The sequence below is a fragment of the Lactuca sativa genome, chromosome 3, assembly GCF_002870075.4.
Source record: "Lactuca sativa cultivar Salinas chromosome 3, Lsat_Salinas_v11, whole genome shotgun sequence".
NCBI classification, from domain to species: Eukaryota; Viridiplantae; Streptophyta; class Magnoliopsida; order Asterales; family Asteraceae; genus Lactuca; species Lactuca sativa.
In genome coordinates this window covers 212,258,197-212,275,387 of record NC_056625.2, presented here as the reverse complement: position 1 = coordinate 212,275,387, position 17,191 = coordinate 212,258,197, and positions in this window count along the sequence as shown.

Here is a 17,191-nt window from a genome sequence, read left to right as displayed (position 1 = left end):
AGCATACACAGAATTGGTAATCGTACACACACACATTCAGGAAAACATGGGGTTTTTCCTAAGGATAATAATGAACATAATCGGAATCAATATCAGTTAGCTCACACAGAACCAGTAATAGTTCACACTTACACATGTAGGAAAATATAGGATTTTCCTGAGTAGCAGTAGTTCGTAACCAGAAAAGTGTAGCAAGTTAGATAACTAAAGTTTACAATTCATAAGAACAACCATGTTTTCATTGTAAATCTTTTACATTACAATTTGAATTTGGTAGCTAACTTTTGAGAAAATATGGGATTTTCTTGATTAACCACTTTTTCAGGAAACTAAAGGAACTCATTCTTTTCATAAAACAAACCGCTTATGAACTCACCAGCTTTATGCTGATTTTCAAACCGCTTGTATTCTCAGGTCCACTTTAGACAGGTACCCGACGATCTCTTTTGGTGAAGACGGAGTGCGTAGAAGAATCGTCTTTCTTTTGTTTAAACTATATATCTATGAAACTTGTACTACTTTACTTTTCAACTGATGTAATGAAATCTATGTAATGTAATGTTTTGTGTTTTACTTCGCTTACTATGTACATTGGTTATGATTCATATGAAATCACCTCCGCCCCGAGACGTTTCCGCCTTCGGTTTCGGGGTGTGACAATATTCCTTTCATAAGCATTTCTGAGCTTGCATACACGAAATGATGAGAGGGTTCGTACTTGGTTCATGGCTGTAAATAACTAGGGCTTCGTTGTTTAGGGAGGTTAGGACGAACTGCTTTATCAAAGCACCTGATGTCGGCTCGATGTAGACTTACCAACTCCTACTGATTATGATGTCCAAACCTTGGGGTGGATTAGCTGTCGTGAAGATCTAAAAGAAAGCATGACTACTCATGAATTAGTGAAAAGGATAGGTATTTCTAAGTTTATTCTTACGGAAGCACGATCACTCGTAGTCTTGGGCAGTGTTTGTTTTGAAGTTCATAGTAGAATTCATACGTGGTTTATCAATCACAATCTCGGGTATACGAGTTGTATATAATTAAGATTGAAAAGGTGGGTCTTTGGATTGAACTTGACGTACTGCATGAGTGGTACTTTGGGGAGGTTTGCTGAGGTTTCTTTGGAAAGGATAAGAAACATGAGGTACTCTATGCATGAGTACTTCGGTGTTCTGGAATGACGGCTTGGCTTTCTTGGGAATAAATCTGAGATGACGAATGCGGAATATCATGAACAATCAAGAATCAATCACCATAATATGCAAGTAATCTGATAAAGGGTTTTTGTATATTGATTATCTCATGAACGTACAGAGAAAAACCCTAATATGGTAAAAACCTTACACCAAAAGTAAACCTAATGATTATTTATAGGGAACAATAAATATCTACCATAAATATAAAATAAAAGCCTAATATAAAACCAATGCCTTAGCAGAGCTCGATTAAGAACTTCTACTGCAAAGGCACTGTAGGGAATCATAAAATGATTAACCCTAAAAAGGCTTCCCTAAATAACCAAATATGCCATATCAGTTTCAATATCTTAAATACTCAACAATCTCCCCCTAGATGTTGAAACTGATGAAGATCACGATTTCAGATCTTCTTGGCATTTCTCCCCCTAAATTGTGATACTTATCAGCACATGGGGTCTTCAAAACGAGAGAATTAGAAATAATCTTCCAAATACGAACTCCCCCTTGAATAATCATCACTCCCCCTTGAATCTTCAACAAATACCATGGAGAGAATCCGGAAAGTTAAGAAGTATCACCCACAATCTTCAAAACCCGTCAGATATAATGAAATAAATCCCGTTAGAATAAACCCATTTCTCAAAAATTAAAACCGGAAAAATAACAAAACTTAATTTGGTATTTTCCAATATTTAAATTTAGACAAAAGAATAGAATAAGAAGCAATTATTTTAGAAGGGTTTGAAAAGAATAAGACCAAAGAAAAGGATAAGAAATGAAAATATTTTGGAAAGAATGGGTAAAAATCCGAAAAGTTTGGAAAGAATTTGGGATATGTGGTTAAATCGGTGAAGTTCTGAAAGTCAGGGGGATAAAGATGAAAATATATCCCATTGCTTCATTTTAACGCTAAAAGAAATAACATTGAGTCATCTTCTTCGTTCATTTAGAGAACGGAGTTTCTTTGACTTTTAAAAAGTCCAAATAGATCCCGCTTAGAAATTTACTCCTGATACGAACCCATTGAAGCTCCATTTGAAATTGCAGAAGAACACAAACATCATTCAAGCAAATAGTTCCGATTACAATATCAAGTTTCGATTTTGATTTGTAAAATCTGATTCCGAGTCAGTCCAATTCCGTATTCAATTTTGATTCTCGAAACTTTGATGTTTATAACGATGAATAGATTCCGATCGTAGTTTGATTGGTTTAAATCCCAAATCGCTTTTGATACTTCTGATTTCTGTTTTCAAACAAAATCCAAATCGATTTAGAATAATGACGTCGACTGATTTTTGTTCCTATTTCCCAGTGTCAAATTCACAAGCTAGAAGACCCGTTATCAGATTTGGAGTGCCGATTATATAAAATATCAAACATCGACTTCATGATGCCGACGATTTTTGACATCTAATTCCATCAAAAATTCCGATTTCAATTCGCTTGAACCCCGATTTCAGTTTCGTTTTGCTTTCAGTATTCACATTTGAAATCGAACTCTCTTGATTTGAGCGAGAGTAACTGAGTTTACAAACATCGACAAGGTTCGCTGCAAGTTCAATGGTGCAAATCAAGGCAGCCCGGAATCGTTGACCTCTCGCTCCTATGAGTTTTGCTTCTTGATTGTAAGGTTCTGGTGAGTTCGGTTCTTGACGAACCAACCTTCACCTCTTGTGGCATTCGGTTCCAACTGTGAATCCAGATTCGTTCCTATCGCTCCCAATTGAATGTTCATGAACCAAAGGACCGAGAGCAAGTTCGCTTCAATTTCATACCCAAAGCAAAATAGACCGAACGTTCGGTCTATTTTGGTTCCAATTGAGTTTCGCTTCTTAATCTTGAGTTCGGTTCTTAGGTTCGCTTCAAATACAGTTGCAGGTTCGCTTCATCAATTACACAACCGAAAGCGAAATCAACCGAACGTTCGGTTGTGAACAGTAGATTCGGGTTTGGTTGTTAATCGAGAGTTCGGTTCTTTAATTGTGAGGTTCGGTTCTTAATCTGAGTTTCGATTCTTTAACTTGAGTTCGGTTCTTATTCGTGAGGTTCGCCTCTATGAGTTCGGTTCATAATCTCCTTCTTGACTGAGACTTTCGTTTTTTAGTCGGCTTCAAAGAAACATAGATATACAGTATGCCGACTGCAAATGAACAAACGAAACCTTGAACACTAACACTACGATTAATTGCAAAATTGGAAGTCTATACCAAAGTTATGATTTTGGCCCCTAGAGAATCAGTGAAGTGACACATTCATCCCTTTACATATTCATAGTTGAGAACAGAACCTTTTATTGAGATTAAATCTGGAAGCAACCCCTCCTGTTACAACAAATTTACAATTTATACGCTTTAAGCAGAAAAGTGTCAGAAAGCAGCTTTATTTTTGCAGAATAATGACACTTTTCACCCATTTTTCAACTTTTTCAGCTTTTTGTCAATTCCAACACACAAAAAAACAATAAATTTGATTTCTTCAATAAGATTTCATATCTTTGACCCAATATTCACCAGATTTCACCAAGATTTTGTCCCCATTTTTGTTTTTTTGTTTTTTTTTTTTGTTTTTTTTTGTTTTTTTAAATAGAGAACAAAATTTTATGGGACTTTTGGTACCCATTTAAGGTTCAACTTTGAAGTTGGTTTCTTGCACACCCACTTATTTGAAGAAAATATATCATCCTCTGAAAATAATACCCTCTTTTTAGTTGGAAAACAAAAATTTCCAAAAACTTCATTAAACCAACCAAATAGTCTTTTCTCTTTTCTCCAACTTTTACCATATTCATTTGAAGAAAAGTGTGAACGGAATTTCTTTTGAACATTCTTGACTTCAACTTTCTGAACTTTTTCACAAGCATTGGTTACTTGTACCTTGGGCATCCAAACCTTCTTCATTTTACTCTTGTTCTTTCTCTTCTTCTTTCTTTTCTTATTTCTAGGCTTCAGAAACAAATTTCTGATTTGAACAACCTTTTCATCTTTCTGAATCTGATCACCTGTAGTTGTTCCATTAGAGCAAAACTCCTTCACTTTCACTATTTCCGGAGATATACTTTGAGATTCTTTTTCAGAACAACTAGATTCGGATTGTGAAGCTTCTAAAAAACTTGAAACACTTGACTCCCCCTCAACAAGAACATCTGGAGTCGCTTTTTCTTCAGAACGTTGAAGAACATCATGAACTTCTTCAAGAATATCAAGAACATCTTCTTTTTCTTTTCTTTCTTTCTCTGACTTCTGTTCTATATGCTTCAAAAGTAAGTATTCTTTGATGATAATAAATTGTTTTAACAAATCTTTATCTTGCTCTACACAATTACTTTTAAATCCACCATTAGAGATTTTCATCCAAAAGATTTTTAAGCATGTCCTTATGATCTTTGGACTTTATAAAAGATTCTATTTTATCTAGACCATACATATAAGTGGGATTGACATCATCGGAAGATACAAGACTTTCACAGTTGTATGCTTCGGCATCGATTTCATCCTCCTTAAACTCAAGGAAGGGTAGAATCATGCGATGTATCTTCTGCCCTATTTCATAATTTAGATGCAGTTGAGTAATGTTAGCATAAAGTCTTTTAGCAATCAAAGAAAAAACATTCCTTTGTTTTAACATTTTCAAATTGACTCTTTGCAAATAAATGTTTTCATCTCTAGACTTAATTAGCTCCGACTCCTTCTGCTCAATCCACATCCTTTGCTCCTTACTTTTGGATGACACCCTGCTCATTTGGTTAGTTAGATTAGAATTTGTGACCCGTGTTTGAGTTAAACAGCTATCTAGACTCGAAATTCTTAAGTTCAAGTTTATTAATTCTTTTTCGTATGATACTTGTGGAACTTTAAACGAAATAAAAATGGATTGTACCTTCTTGATCAATTCGTCAAGTTCATTGATCTGCACACTGAGAGGCTTTGTAGTAAAGCATACATCCTCTCTTTCCTTGGTTGCATCATTTCCACCGTCAGTGTTGTATCCCCTCATCTGAGACACATCCGTCACCATGAAACATCTTCCACTAACATCATCACTCTTCGCAACATAAGCCTTTCCATGAGAAGGCTTTCTCACTTCATCATCCTCTGAGTCGGTTGACCAAACTTGAACGCCCCCGAACTCATCATCATCTGCTGAACCCTGCACAATAAGAGCATTCATAGAGGGATTAGTAGCAGCTTTCTTCTTTTTAATCTCCTCCTGCTTTTTCAGGAGAATTGCTTCTTCATCTTTCTCCTCATCTTTTTCCGTTATTTTCTTCAAAACACAATCTTTGGCGTAATGATTCTTTCCTCTACAGTAATAACAGTTGACACCATAATCAGCTTCCATCTTCGCCTCTTTCTCAGGTTCTTCAGTCTTCGACTCCTCCTTCACCTTTTCAGAACTGTAGTAGCCCTACCAATTTCGGTTCTTATTGGTAGGGAACTTCTTCTTAATGAACCTTGTGGGATTGGATACCATCATTGCATAATCCTCTGAAGTTAGATCGTAGTCCCCTAGGTCCGGATCTTCGTCTTCTACTGCATTCTTACTTTTAGACAGAAGGACCAAAGATCCCAAGTTTGTGACCACACTCTTTTCTTGCAACACCGTCTTTTCCTGGGATTTCAGAATTCCTACTACTTTCGCCAGTGAATAAGATTTAAACTGTTCATGTGCTTTAACTGTGGATACGACCGCCCGCCATTCAGATCTTAGACCATTTAAAAAAGTAACCTTCTGTTCGATCAGCTTTCTTTCAATGTCATGTTTGATCATTTTAATGAGAAGATGCTTGAATCGATCGAACATTTGTGTAACTAACTCCTCTGGCTTTTGCTTGAACTCTCCAAATTTAGAGAGAAGAAGGGTCTGAATCGAGTGCTCAAGGTCGTCATCTGTCGAATACAGTTCTCTCAGCCTATCCCAGATTTCCTTCGCTGTACTACATGAACTAACCAAACGAAACGTGTTGGATTGAAGGGCAAAACGGATTAGTCTCAATGCCTTAATGTTGCATTGAAACTTCTCCTTTTCGTCCTGAGCGACGTCATTTACATCTTTCAACAAATCATTGTACTCTTTTTGAGTTTTAATGATTTTTGAAGTCTTAGAATGAGCAAATGGGCCATTTACGATTGCTTCCCATATAAGATACATGTTGTCCTCTGATCCAATAACGTAGTCTTCAAAATGATGCGTCCACACTTCATAATCTTGAGTGTAGAGGATTGGAATCTTGGTTGTTGATCCGATGGTGTTAGAAATGTTGATTGGATTGGATTGAGAATCGTCCATGCTTGATCATTTAACCTGTTATAAGATCAGACTTTGTAATACGTAATATTAGGGCAGATTTTAATAATTAATGAGATACGTCAATAATGGAGTGATGGCTCAATAAATATCAATGCATGCAGAATAAACCCTAATCACTTCTATGACAGAAGAGATGTGTATGAATTACACAGCCTCCTGCTCTGATACCAATTGATGAGATATTAATCTCTTAGATCGTTTAGATCTTACACAGGTTTGGCAAAACGATTCAAACAAAGAAATAAACAAGAGATGGAATCAACAGTATGCTTAATGATTCAAATGATTCAAGCCTCAGCAGAGCTCGACAAAGAACTTCCGTTGTAGAGGCTTTAGGGTTTACAATCGATAACTATAAAACGATATCAAATCTACTTCCGAATGTTACGTACTAAGATGCATGCAAGCACCTATATATACTTAAACCCTAATAAATAAATCACGGATGGACATGCCCAATCCGGATACAAAACAGGGCTAAGAGTTGAGCCCAAGACGCAACACCATACACCCAACAGGCTAGAAAGACGTTTTTTTCGGAGAAGGAGAAGTAGCACAAAACTGGTATTGCGAGGATCGAATTGAGTCAAGTTGTATGATGATATCAGACTTACTTGGAAATAAAGGTATTAGATTTGATCATAAAGGTGTTACAGACAAAACACAACAGTGCAACTTTTAACAGAGTTACAATACTTCGGTTTTCCTACAAGACTATTATTGCGAACAAGGTATACTACAAAAGGCAAGTATACGCAGCACGAGGGTCCCCTTTTCTGATGGGATCTCTCAAAAGATAAGACTCTAGTTGCACTAGTTTTAAACATGTTTAACAGTATACTTAATGCTGACGATTGGAAGTGAGCCCCTAATATAGTCGGGTCCTTCATTGCCTTTTTCCATTCTGAGATCAAACTCCTCCTGTTCCACTGTCATTCTTCTCTGTTAGGCAGTCCCTCTTGAAGTGTCCCATTAAACCACATAGATGGCATATCCGAGAAATTGCAACATTGGTGGTTGAAGTAATGTGTTGGACCCGAGTCCTGCAGAAGCGGGCAATGTGTCCGTTCTTGTTGCAGGTCTTGCAGTGTAACAGGCGACAACTACCTAGGTGATGGAAGCTGCACTTATTGCACTTCGGTAGGTTTCCAGCATACTGTCTGGCCGGGTTAGGGATAATTGGGATACTAGTAGTGTTGGTGGTAGAAGTTGTAGATGTTGTGGCTGCGAAGGTTGCCACTGGTGATGGTTTCTTGTTTATCCCTCGAGGTGATTTGCCTTTAACTTTATCCCAGAATTTTCGTTTATTACTCTTTGGTTTGAGGTTCGGAGTGTCGTGGTAGTTTGTTACTCGTGGGTGTACTTGGTTGTTACTTGGATTGGAATTATTGAAAACCATCCTGCTAACATTTGCGTTGTTAGCATTAAGGTGAGTCAGAACAGCTATCACGGCAGCTGAGACTGCAGCTTGAAAGGTAGCTGCATCAATCTGAAGAGTTGGTGTTTGGCTGATGGGTTGATTACTTTTCTTCGAAGACATGATTCTGTAACACGAACGAAAAAGGATTTTGTGAGCGATTTTGGTTGACCCAAAATGTACTTCGATCGCTTATGTAAAGAGTAAGAGTATGTTCTCGAAAGTTTGACCTACATCCCTATGATGTAGTCCTAGTACATAGTAGAAGTATGTTTGTAGAGTGGTCTTAAGACGTTTGTCGTTCAAGCCGAGGTATCGTTGGATGGTGAATAACATGATCTTACTACTAAAAGAGACTTTGGAAATGTTTTCGGAGTTAAATTACTATAGTCTAATGACTTGACTAAAGCATGTTTCGGATAGACTCCAACGAAGGTATGATGAGAGTTTTTGAACAAAGAGCGACACGGAAGTTAGCCGACTGTCAATATCATCGGTGTTTAAGATGTAATAAGTTTAGGAAAATTTAATCTTGAAGAAGGTCTTACATCATATCATGAGTAGAAAGGTTTTGGCCGCATAAGGGCCTAACTAACAGTACTTACAGTACAAGATAGTTACATAGAAAAATGCTACATAGGACATACATAGGAAAAAGATTCCTTTAAACAAGGAAGGGAAATAAAGTATTTCTTACTGGCGGCGTTCATCCTTCTGGTGAACACTTAGTTCAACCAATTGACGTTCCATTATGAAGAAGGTGTCTTTCGTACACTCTCTGGCATACTCGTAGCTCTATAACTTCGGCTCGTGTTTTAGCTAATGCTTGCAGCAGGGTCTCTTGGTCTCTCTCAAATCTCTCACGAGTGTTTTCAAGACGATTGGTGTGGATGGTGTTTATTCTTGCATTGGCATTTAACCTCTTCGATATAATGGAGAGTCGTCCTGCCCTGAATTTCGTTTCGAGCAACTCTACGGATCAGGATTGGTAGAACTTTGCCTGCTGAGCTTCCTTCACTTAAGTTGTAGCAGCTTCGGTCTCCTTTAGACGACATAGGTTGATCTTGCTCTTCGCTCCATGTTTCCAAGCATTCTACCCATGGAAGTGTCGAGCCATGAAGAGCTGGACGAGGGTTAGGGTTTGAAGTGGGAGTTACTGGGGGTAGGTTCTCATCCTCGAGTTCGGAGTTATCATCACCCGAAAGGTCTTCAACATGGTGATCATTCGAAAGGGTTTGGATGATCATTCTCTAGTTCTTCTCTGAACCATCCAGCATTGCCTTTGATTGGGCAATACGGGTCGTCATGGGGATGGGGTCCAGCTATGTTATCTATGCGATAATTGGGGTATAAGAATCTAACACATAAGTAGTTTATAGTAATACACAAAATACTCCTATAGTATTTTAGGTTTATGTTCTATTGTTCTCATTGTGGTATTATGGGTAGGTTTTTAGACTTGTTGCAACTCACAACCACACTTAGGCACACGCTAGTCAACCCTCGGATAATATAGTTGATCAGGCTATATCATCCAAGTTTTGACTATATGTCTCTAAGTCTACTTGTGCTGTCCAACAATCGTAATACTTTTGTTCTGTCCTAGTGACACTGATTTTCGTATGAATGATGGCACGTATACTTAAATATTTTATTATCTAAAAGTATAGACTCTTTGTCAGAGTATTTTTAATCCCTATTGTATTTATAGTTTGTATATCTTTTATGGGTTGATATACTCAATTCACTATAAACAATGCTCTGATACCAATCTGTCACACCCCAAAACCGCGAACGACAGAAACGTTATGGGGCGGATGACGTCATGTAATGTATCACAACAATGCAAAGTAGTAAACAAGCAACAACATCATCCATTGCATTAATAATATAATTTTAATTACATTTGAGTTCTTTCATAGTATAATTCTACAAAAATGAATATTCAAAAATAAAAGACGAGTCTTGATCGCTCCGTCTTCACAGAACCTGGTAGTCGAACCTGTCTATCCGTGTCCTGGGAATACAAGTTATTTTGAAAGCGAGTATTAGCAATAATGCTGGTGAATTCATAAGTATTTATGTGACTTTGATTTGTAAAGCTGTAAAGAAAGACCTGTAAATGTTTGAAGGAAAGTTCGTACCAACGAACATGTTTGTAAGTAATTGTAAACGTTTGAAAACCCTAGAAAATCCCATATTTTCTACTAGTATAAAATGTAGCCTTCTACCAAGACCCGACTGTTTTGAATGTTTGCTTCAGAAATCCAATATTTGTTTATAAGTGGGTAGTAGTTTAAAAGTCCCAAAAATGAACTACCATGATGTTTTTCATGTCTAAAATAGTAGATTTGTGTACATATATAATCGCTAAGGTATATGATAACCCCGTAAATCAACGTGTTTTTAATACTCCATGTGAGTTTTATAACCATGCTAATGACCGAGACTGCCTGTAACAACGTTCTTCAGGCGTTGGAATGTTATGACATTTGTCACCCCAGACCTGCCGGTCTAACTATAGCTAACAGTTTAGGTGCGGCATTGTCAATCCCGTATAGATCTATACACAAGTATCACACTCCCCCTACAAGGGATTATGGTATATAATACAGGACTTAATAATGCATACTCGAAAGTACGTGAAATGTCTCACAAAACCTAGTATAAAACAGATTTACGTATGAAAATGTCCATTTGTTCTTGTATATGAAAATATCTCTTTGATATGGTACTTTGTAGTATGTAAAATTTCATGAATATCTAGTACACTATCTTATGTAATCGTATCTCTTGAAATTGTATGTCTTGAAATTTATATGCCTTGTAATTGTATGTAATCGTATCTCTTCATATAGTATGTGATGTATTAGTATAGACTCATAAATAAACTGACTCTTGTGTGATTCCTTGTACTTGGAATGGTAAGTAGTATATCCTAACTATACCTATTATAGTTACTAGTAGTGTGGGTGTATAACCGAAATATGCCTTTGCTACCCAAAGGTACTAAACCAACTGATGGAAAACTTTTATATCTATATATGTATACATGATATATATATATATATATATATATATATATATATATATATATATATATATATATATAACTACACATGTATAGGCGTGCATTTGACAATAGAAAAATATAAAAGAAGTTTTGTATAACCTTTGAGAAGTTTAATAAATAAGAAATGATGACTTGATGTCAGTTTATAAAACGACTTGAAAGTAGTTTGTTTGATAAGAACGATTTTAAGTATAAGAAGACCTTTGTTTGAAATACGATTCTAACAGCGTTTGAAAGGAACATAAAGTATGTAAGACAGTTTGATAAAGAGTTTTTAACATGTAAAAATGTTTGTCGTAAACTATTATAGTTTTTCCAAAAGTTTGTTTCGTTTGTATAGTAAACCCTAGTGAAATGCTCACTTGTTATGTAATGTGTAACTTTTGTGGTGACATAGATGAACACATCTACTCAAAGTATAAATAAAGTGTTTGATTCGTATATGTAAAACGACATATTTAATTTCAAAAGACAAGATGATATCGTGATATATTTTGCGTACGAAAGGTTCCATGTAGTGGTTATGAATCACATATGATTTACTTGATAAAAATGAGTATTTAGTGAAACTTTGTGTTACACACGATAATTATCGTGTATTTACTTGTATTACCCCCTTAAAAGTGTATATAAAAAGTATGGATAACACATTTAAAAATGTAGTTTATAGGGGTATGAACTCACCGAAGAAAGTGCGTGATTTGAAGAAAACGAGATTTTCTCGGGCGGCACCTCGACCGGAAAGTGACGAGATTCTCGAGAATCACGGGGCTTCGGACCTTCGTCGGGGCTTAGATATGAAACGGGGAAGTCGGGATGTTGTCAGCACGAAAAACAAGGTGAAAATGTGAGAGGAATGAAGAATTTTAGCAAAGGCAGCTGACACCCTCGCATTCAATTTATAGGGTGCTAGAAGAGGGATTACGCTGGGCGTAACTTCGGAGTACGCTGGGCGTACGCGACGTCAGCGGTTACCGCATCTTCAGAAGAAGCATCGAAGCGACGTGGACAATCCGGAGCCTAGCATCCGAGTACGCTGGGCGTAAATCGTTTCGGTATGTGTGCCACGAACTTGTAAAATCCGTAACTTTCGCATACGAGCTCTGTCTTTGATGTTCTTTATATCCACACGAAGGTGAGAAAATACTCTACAACTTTCGTTTAGACTCCATCAGCTAATTTTGACTTTATTTTTAATTATATTTTAATTAATAGGCCGAGACACGATAACTTCGTTAAAAATCCATAACTTCTGTATCCGACGTCCGTTTTCGTTTGTCTTTTTACCATCGAACTACTATTGTCGACTCCTTCAACTCTCGTTTAAGTTGTGTCGGCTAAAAGTCGCTCGATCTTTATTTCGACTTTTTAGTTGTCTACCGCTGTTACGAAACTTAGAAAATTTGTAACTTCTTCATACGATGTCCATTTTGGGCGTTCTTTTTATGCATGATCATGGTTTAACGAAATCTACGACTATCGTTTAGATACCTAAGGCTAAATGTTATTGTATTGAAACTTCGCGTTTTTCGCTTAATCGGTGTTGCCTGGTTCTGTCGAGAATCTTCGGTTGGTCATAACTTCTCCGTTATAACTCGGATTTTAGTGTTCTTTATATGTACGAAAACCTTGATAAAATTCCTACCACTTTATTTAACCCAAATAATTTTTTAGGAAAGTTATATTTTGGCCTAAATTTGACTGGTGTTACATTATATTGTCTCAAAATGTCGGCTTGTCACACAACCAACATATATATAATTGAAAAAGTTACATTATTTGTAGATATTACATGTTTCAAAATATCAATTACAATATGTTGTCAAAAGATTTGTTTAGACGGCTAAGCGTCGCATCCTTAAAGCCAGTTGTTACCTGATTTACTGATTTCCTGAGAATACAAGTTATTTGAAAAGAGAGTATCAACATTTAAGTTGGTGAGTTCATAAGCATTTGTACGAATATTTGTAAACCTTTTCTATGAAATGTAGTAATGTTTGTTTTCCGTAAAATCCTATATTTTCCCTTAAATGAGATGTGGCCTTAAATGAACCAAGACCAAAGCATATAAGTAATTTTCCTACTTAAAATGATGTTATGCAATTTTGTTTGTATATGAAACTATTTGAAGACTGACTTTGCGTAAACTAAAAGTGTCGTTGTTTTATGTGAGTTTTCATTTTTATCTTATAACTATGCTTCATTGACCTAGACTGCCTTGTTCGCAACGTTCTTCAGGTGTCGATTTCGTTATGACATTTGTCACCCCCAGGCCTTCCGGTCCAGCTGTTGCAAGCAGCTAAGGTGCAGCATTGTCGGTCCCAGTATATATCTATACACAACTATCACACTCTCCCTACAAGAGACTCTAGTTATATTTAAGAAGACTTTCGTGTGTAGTTTATAAGGTAACGTGAAGACAAAACTCACTAAATTTGATCAACAAGTTTACATGTTTTTGTGCTAAAAATGTTTGTATAAATGATCATCCTTAAAACTGGGATAGCTATGAAAAACGACGTGAAATCTTTAGATATGCATTTGATAATATTTTACCCTTTTCTCAACGATATAAAAATGGGGTAAAGTTTCATTAACTATATTTGTATATTTTTGATGAAAAAGACAAGTTTTTTAAACAAAACATATATATGCAAATGGTTATATATATATATATATATATATATATATATATATATATATATATATATACATATATATATATATATATATATATATGTATATATATGTATATATATATATATATATATATATATATATGTATATATATATATATATATATATGTATATATATGTATAAATTTTAAAAGATGATTTGGTGTGTTTTGTAATTGTTGTTCATATTCTTACGTTTTTATTAGAAACTTTGCATGAAATAACCCTTAAGTTTAATAGTAAAGACCTTTTTGTACTTATCACTTTTGTGAAAATTGTAATTAAACATATTTAAATGATTGTGTTTTAACTTCCTTAATGTATAAACCTTGCTAAAAAATGTTAGAAGGTGTTCATAAATCTATAAACCACTTTTGACAGTTTTACCCTTTACTGTCCCTGTTTTTAGAAAACTTATAGAAAAATTATCGTAAGTCAAAAACTGAATCTGTCACCTCTATGAGTTTAGAAAATGAGTCTAATTTGCTCATAATTTTTATTATGATTTTTAGTGGTCTCAAACTAGTGTGAACACACGTGCGAGTAGTCCATAGAAAGGTATAAAACTGAACTGTTAGCTAAATTGTATAGTTTTGAAATATATTAAGTTTAAGATGGTCAAACCAGTCCATGAACAGGACTCAACTTTTCTGTAGAAAGCTGTCTTTTTAAATTTAAGTTATGTTTAGTGTTCTAACTTGTATTCCCCCTCCCCCCCCCCCCCCTTAAAACTTGAAGAAAACATGAGTATGTAGGGGGTATGAACTCAACTTATTTGAATACTTGAAGACTGTAAGGTTGAAGATGAAGAACTTTTGGTTGTTGGTTTGATGCTCCAAAACAACCACTGTTTTGGCTATGTTGCTGTCACGAAAACTTCACAGCAAAAGAGTAAGAAAAAGGGTAGTTTACTCACTGTTTTGGATATATAATTTTGAGTAGAATAACAACTAAATTCCATGGGTATTTGGTGGTAAAAATATCAAGCAAAAGGAAGGTGTATATGGGTGAAATGGTGGCTGAAACACAAAAGGGACAGCAGCCCTTTAGTTTACGGTTTTGGAAGGAAGTTCTTGTGGCTGAAAATGAGATGAAGGTTGAGAGTAATTCCCTGGAGTATTGGCTGGTGAATTGAGGGTAAAATGAAGAGGAAATTTTGTGATTATGAAGGAGGAAATGGTGGAAGAGGATAAGGGGACAAAACCTAGACTAGCTTGTGATGGGATGTGAGTTTAAGTGATGTGATCTTGTCTAGCCACTTGCTTAGGTGGTTGCTTAGAGATAGGGTTAATTAACTAAGTAGCTACTAGTTATTTAGTTAGTTAGGAGTTCTAGTTAAGGAGAGGGAAGGTCTTAATCTCGAAAATTAGAAGAGGGATTAAGAAGAATTCTTAGTAAAATGTCTTAAGTGATTAAGCACTTCTTAGTTAAGTTGGCACTTATCTCCACCAATTCTCTTATACATATGTACAAATGCATACATGTATACTCAGTATAAAATAACAATGTAGTTTTTGTGTATTTGAACTTTAATGTTTATGTTTTATTTTTTTTTTATTAAAAACACTTAAATACATTATAATTATAACTTATAATAATTCATTTTATATTTTTATTCATTTAAATATAAAATTTATTGACCAAGGTATAATTTCGTGACATTTAACCGGTTAACCATATCGTTAAACACGTTTTGTCACTTTGGTTCATATATTTGTCAAATTTAGATCCTCCACAACTATTAAGCACACGTTTTACATAGAACCTAACTTACTTACCAACTAGATACATGTTGATACAAAAATTAAGTTTGTTGCATTCAAATGACGTTATACGCTAATTTTCACAAACCGGTGATGGTTTGTAGTCATACATCATAACGAAATTTATCAATAGTTACTTGTTTTATATTTCACAAGAACTTACTTAAATAAAAGAGGTTAAATTCTTTCAACCATTCTTGATAAAATACTCTTATTGCTTAATAATCAAAACATAGCATCGTATGATCGTTCCTATTTTTACCAATTGTTACAACCTTGTCCAAGTAGGTACTCTGACTAAGTCATATTAGTCTTTTACTCCTGTTTCTCAATATCCTTATCCCTAGGATGTAAGCAGCTTCCCCAAGTTCCTTCATAGTGAAACACTTCCCAAGCCAGGATTTAACCTCCTATAAGGTTGGGTTGTCGTTTCATATGAGCAGTATGTCATCTACATACAATACCAGAAAGCTTACTATACTCCTACTAGATTTGGCATATACACAAGACTCATCCTCGGTTCTCGAAAATCCAAACTCTTTTACAAAACAAAGATTCCATTTGGGAGATGCTTGTTTCAATCCATATATGGATTTTTCAAGCTTACACACTCTATTAGGGTACTTTGCATTAACAAAACCCTCTGGCTGACTCATGTAAACATCTTCAGCCAACTTTCCATTAAGGAAAGCGGTTTTGACATCCATTTGCCATATTTCATTGTCATGAAATGCAGATTTGGCTAGCATAACCCTTATAGATTTAATCTTCACTACTGGTGAGAATGTCTCATCATAGTCAACTCCACGAGTTTGAGTAAAGCCCTTCGCAACCAGTTGCGACTTATATGTGTGTACTTTCCCATCCATGTTGGTCTTCTTCTTGAAGATCCATTTGCACCCAACTATGTTACGACCCGGTACATTGTCAACCAAGTTCCAAACTTGATTGCCATACATGGACTGAATCTCACTGTCCATTTATAGTTGTTAGGTTCATCCATATTTATCAGTATGCTATCATTTATAAATGTATCACCTTCTACTATTATATGAAAACAGAATAACACAGGTGGAATACTAACTCTAGTGGAACGCCTAAGAGGTACGAATTCGTCAATTGGTTCAACAGGAGTTTCCTCATCTGGTTGATTGCTAGTGTTTGAGGTTCCTTCACTGCTTGACTCTTAAAGTTATTCAAGGTCAATTTGGCTCCCACTGTCCCCTTGGAATATGAGTTCTCTCTCACAAAAGACTCCTCTTCTCGTGACGAAGTCAACATTGTCACTCGGTCTATAGAAGAGATATCCAAAGGACTTTTGTGGGTAGCCAATGAAAATTGTGACATCCCCATTTTCACGGCCAGAAAAGACCGATTTTGTTTATGCTTTATAAAAATCAGAGTACTTCTTTTAATAAAAATGTTGCGGAATTTGTTCCCAGAAAAACATGATAAATACCTTATTAAAACATTTTTGAAGAAACGTATTTTATTCATTTTAAAACGTTTGGGATGTCATCGTTAATACAGAAACATAAGCATAAACAGAACTTACATTTATTTACACTAGTGATCTACATCTCTTTAAATCTCTCAGTGTAATGTGACTTCATATCAACACTTGTGATATAAATAAACTGAGTGGGTCACGTTGGGAAACCTGGTGAGCACATAGGGTTTTCAACCCACAATAATATAATTATTATTTTTAAACATCAAACAATCAACCCAATTACCCATTCCGGTTATC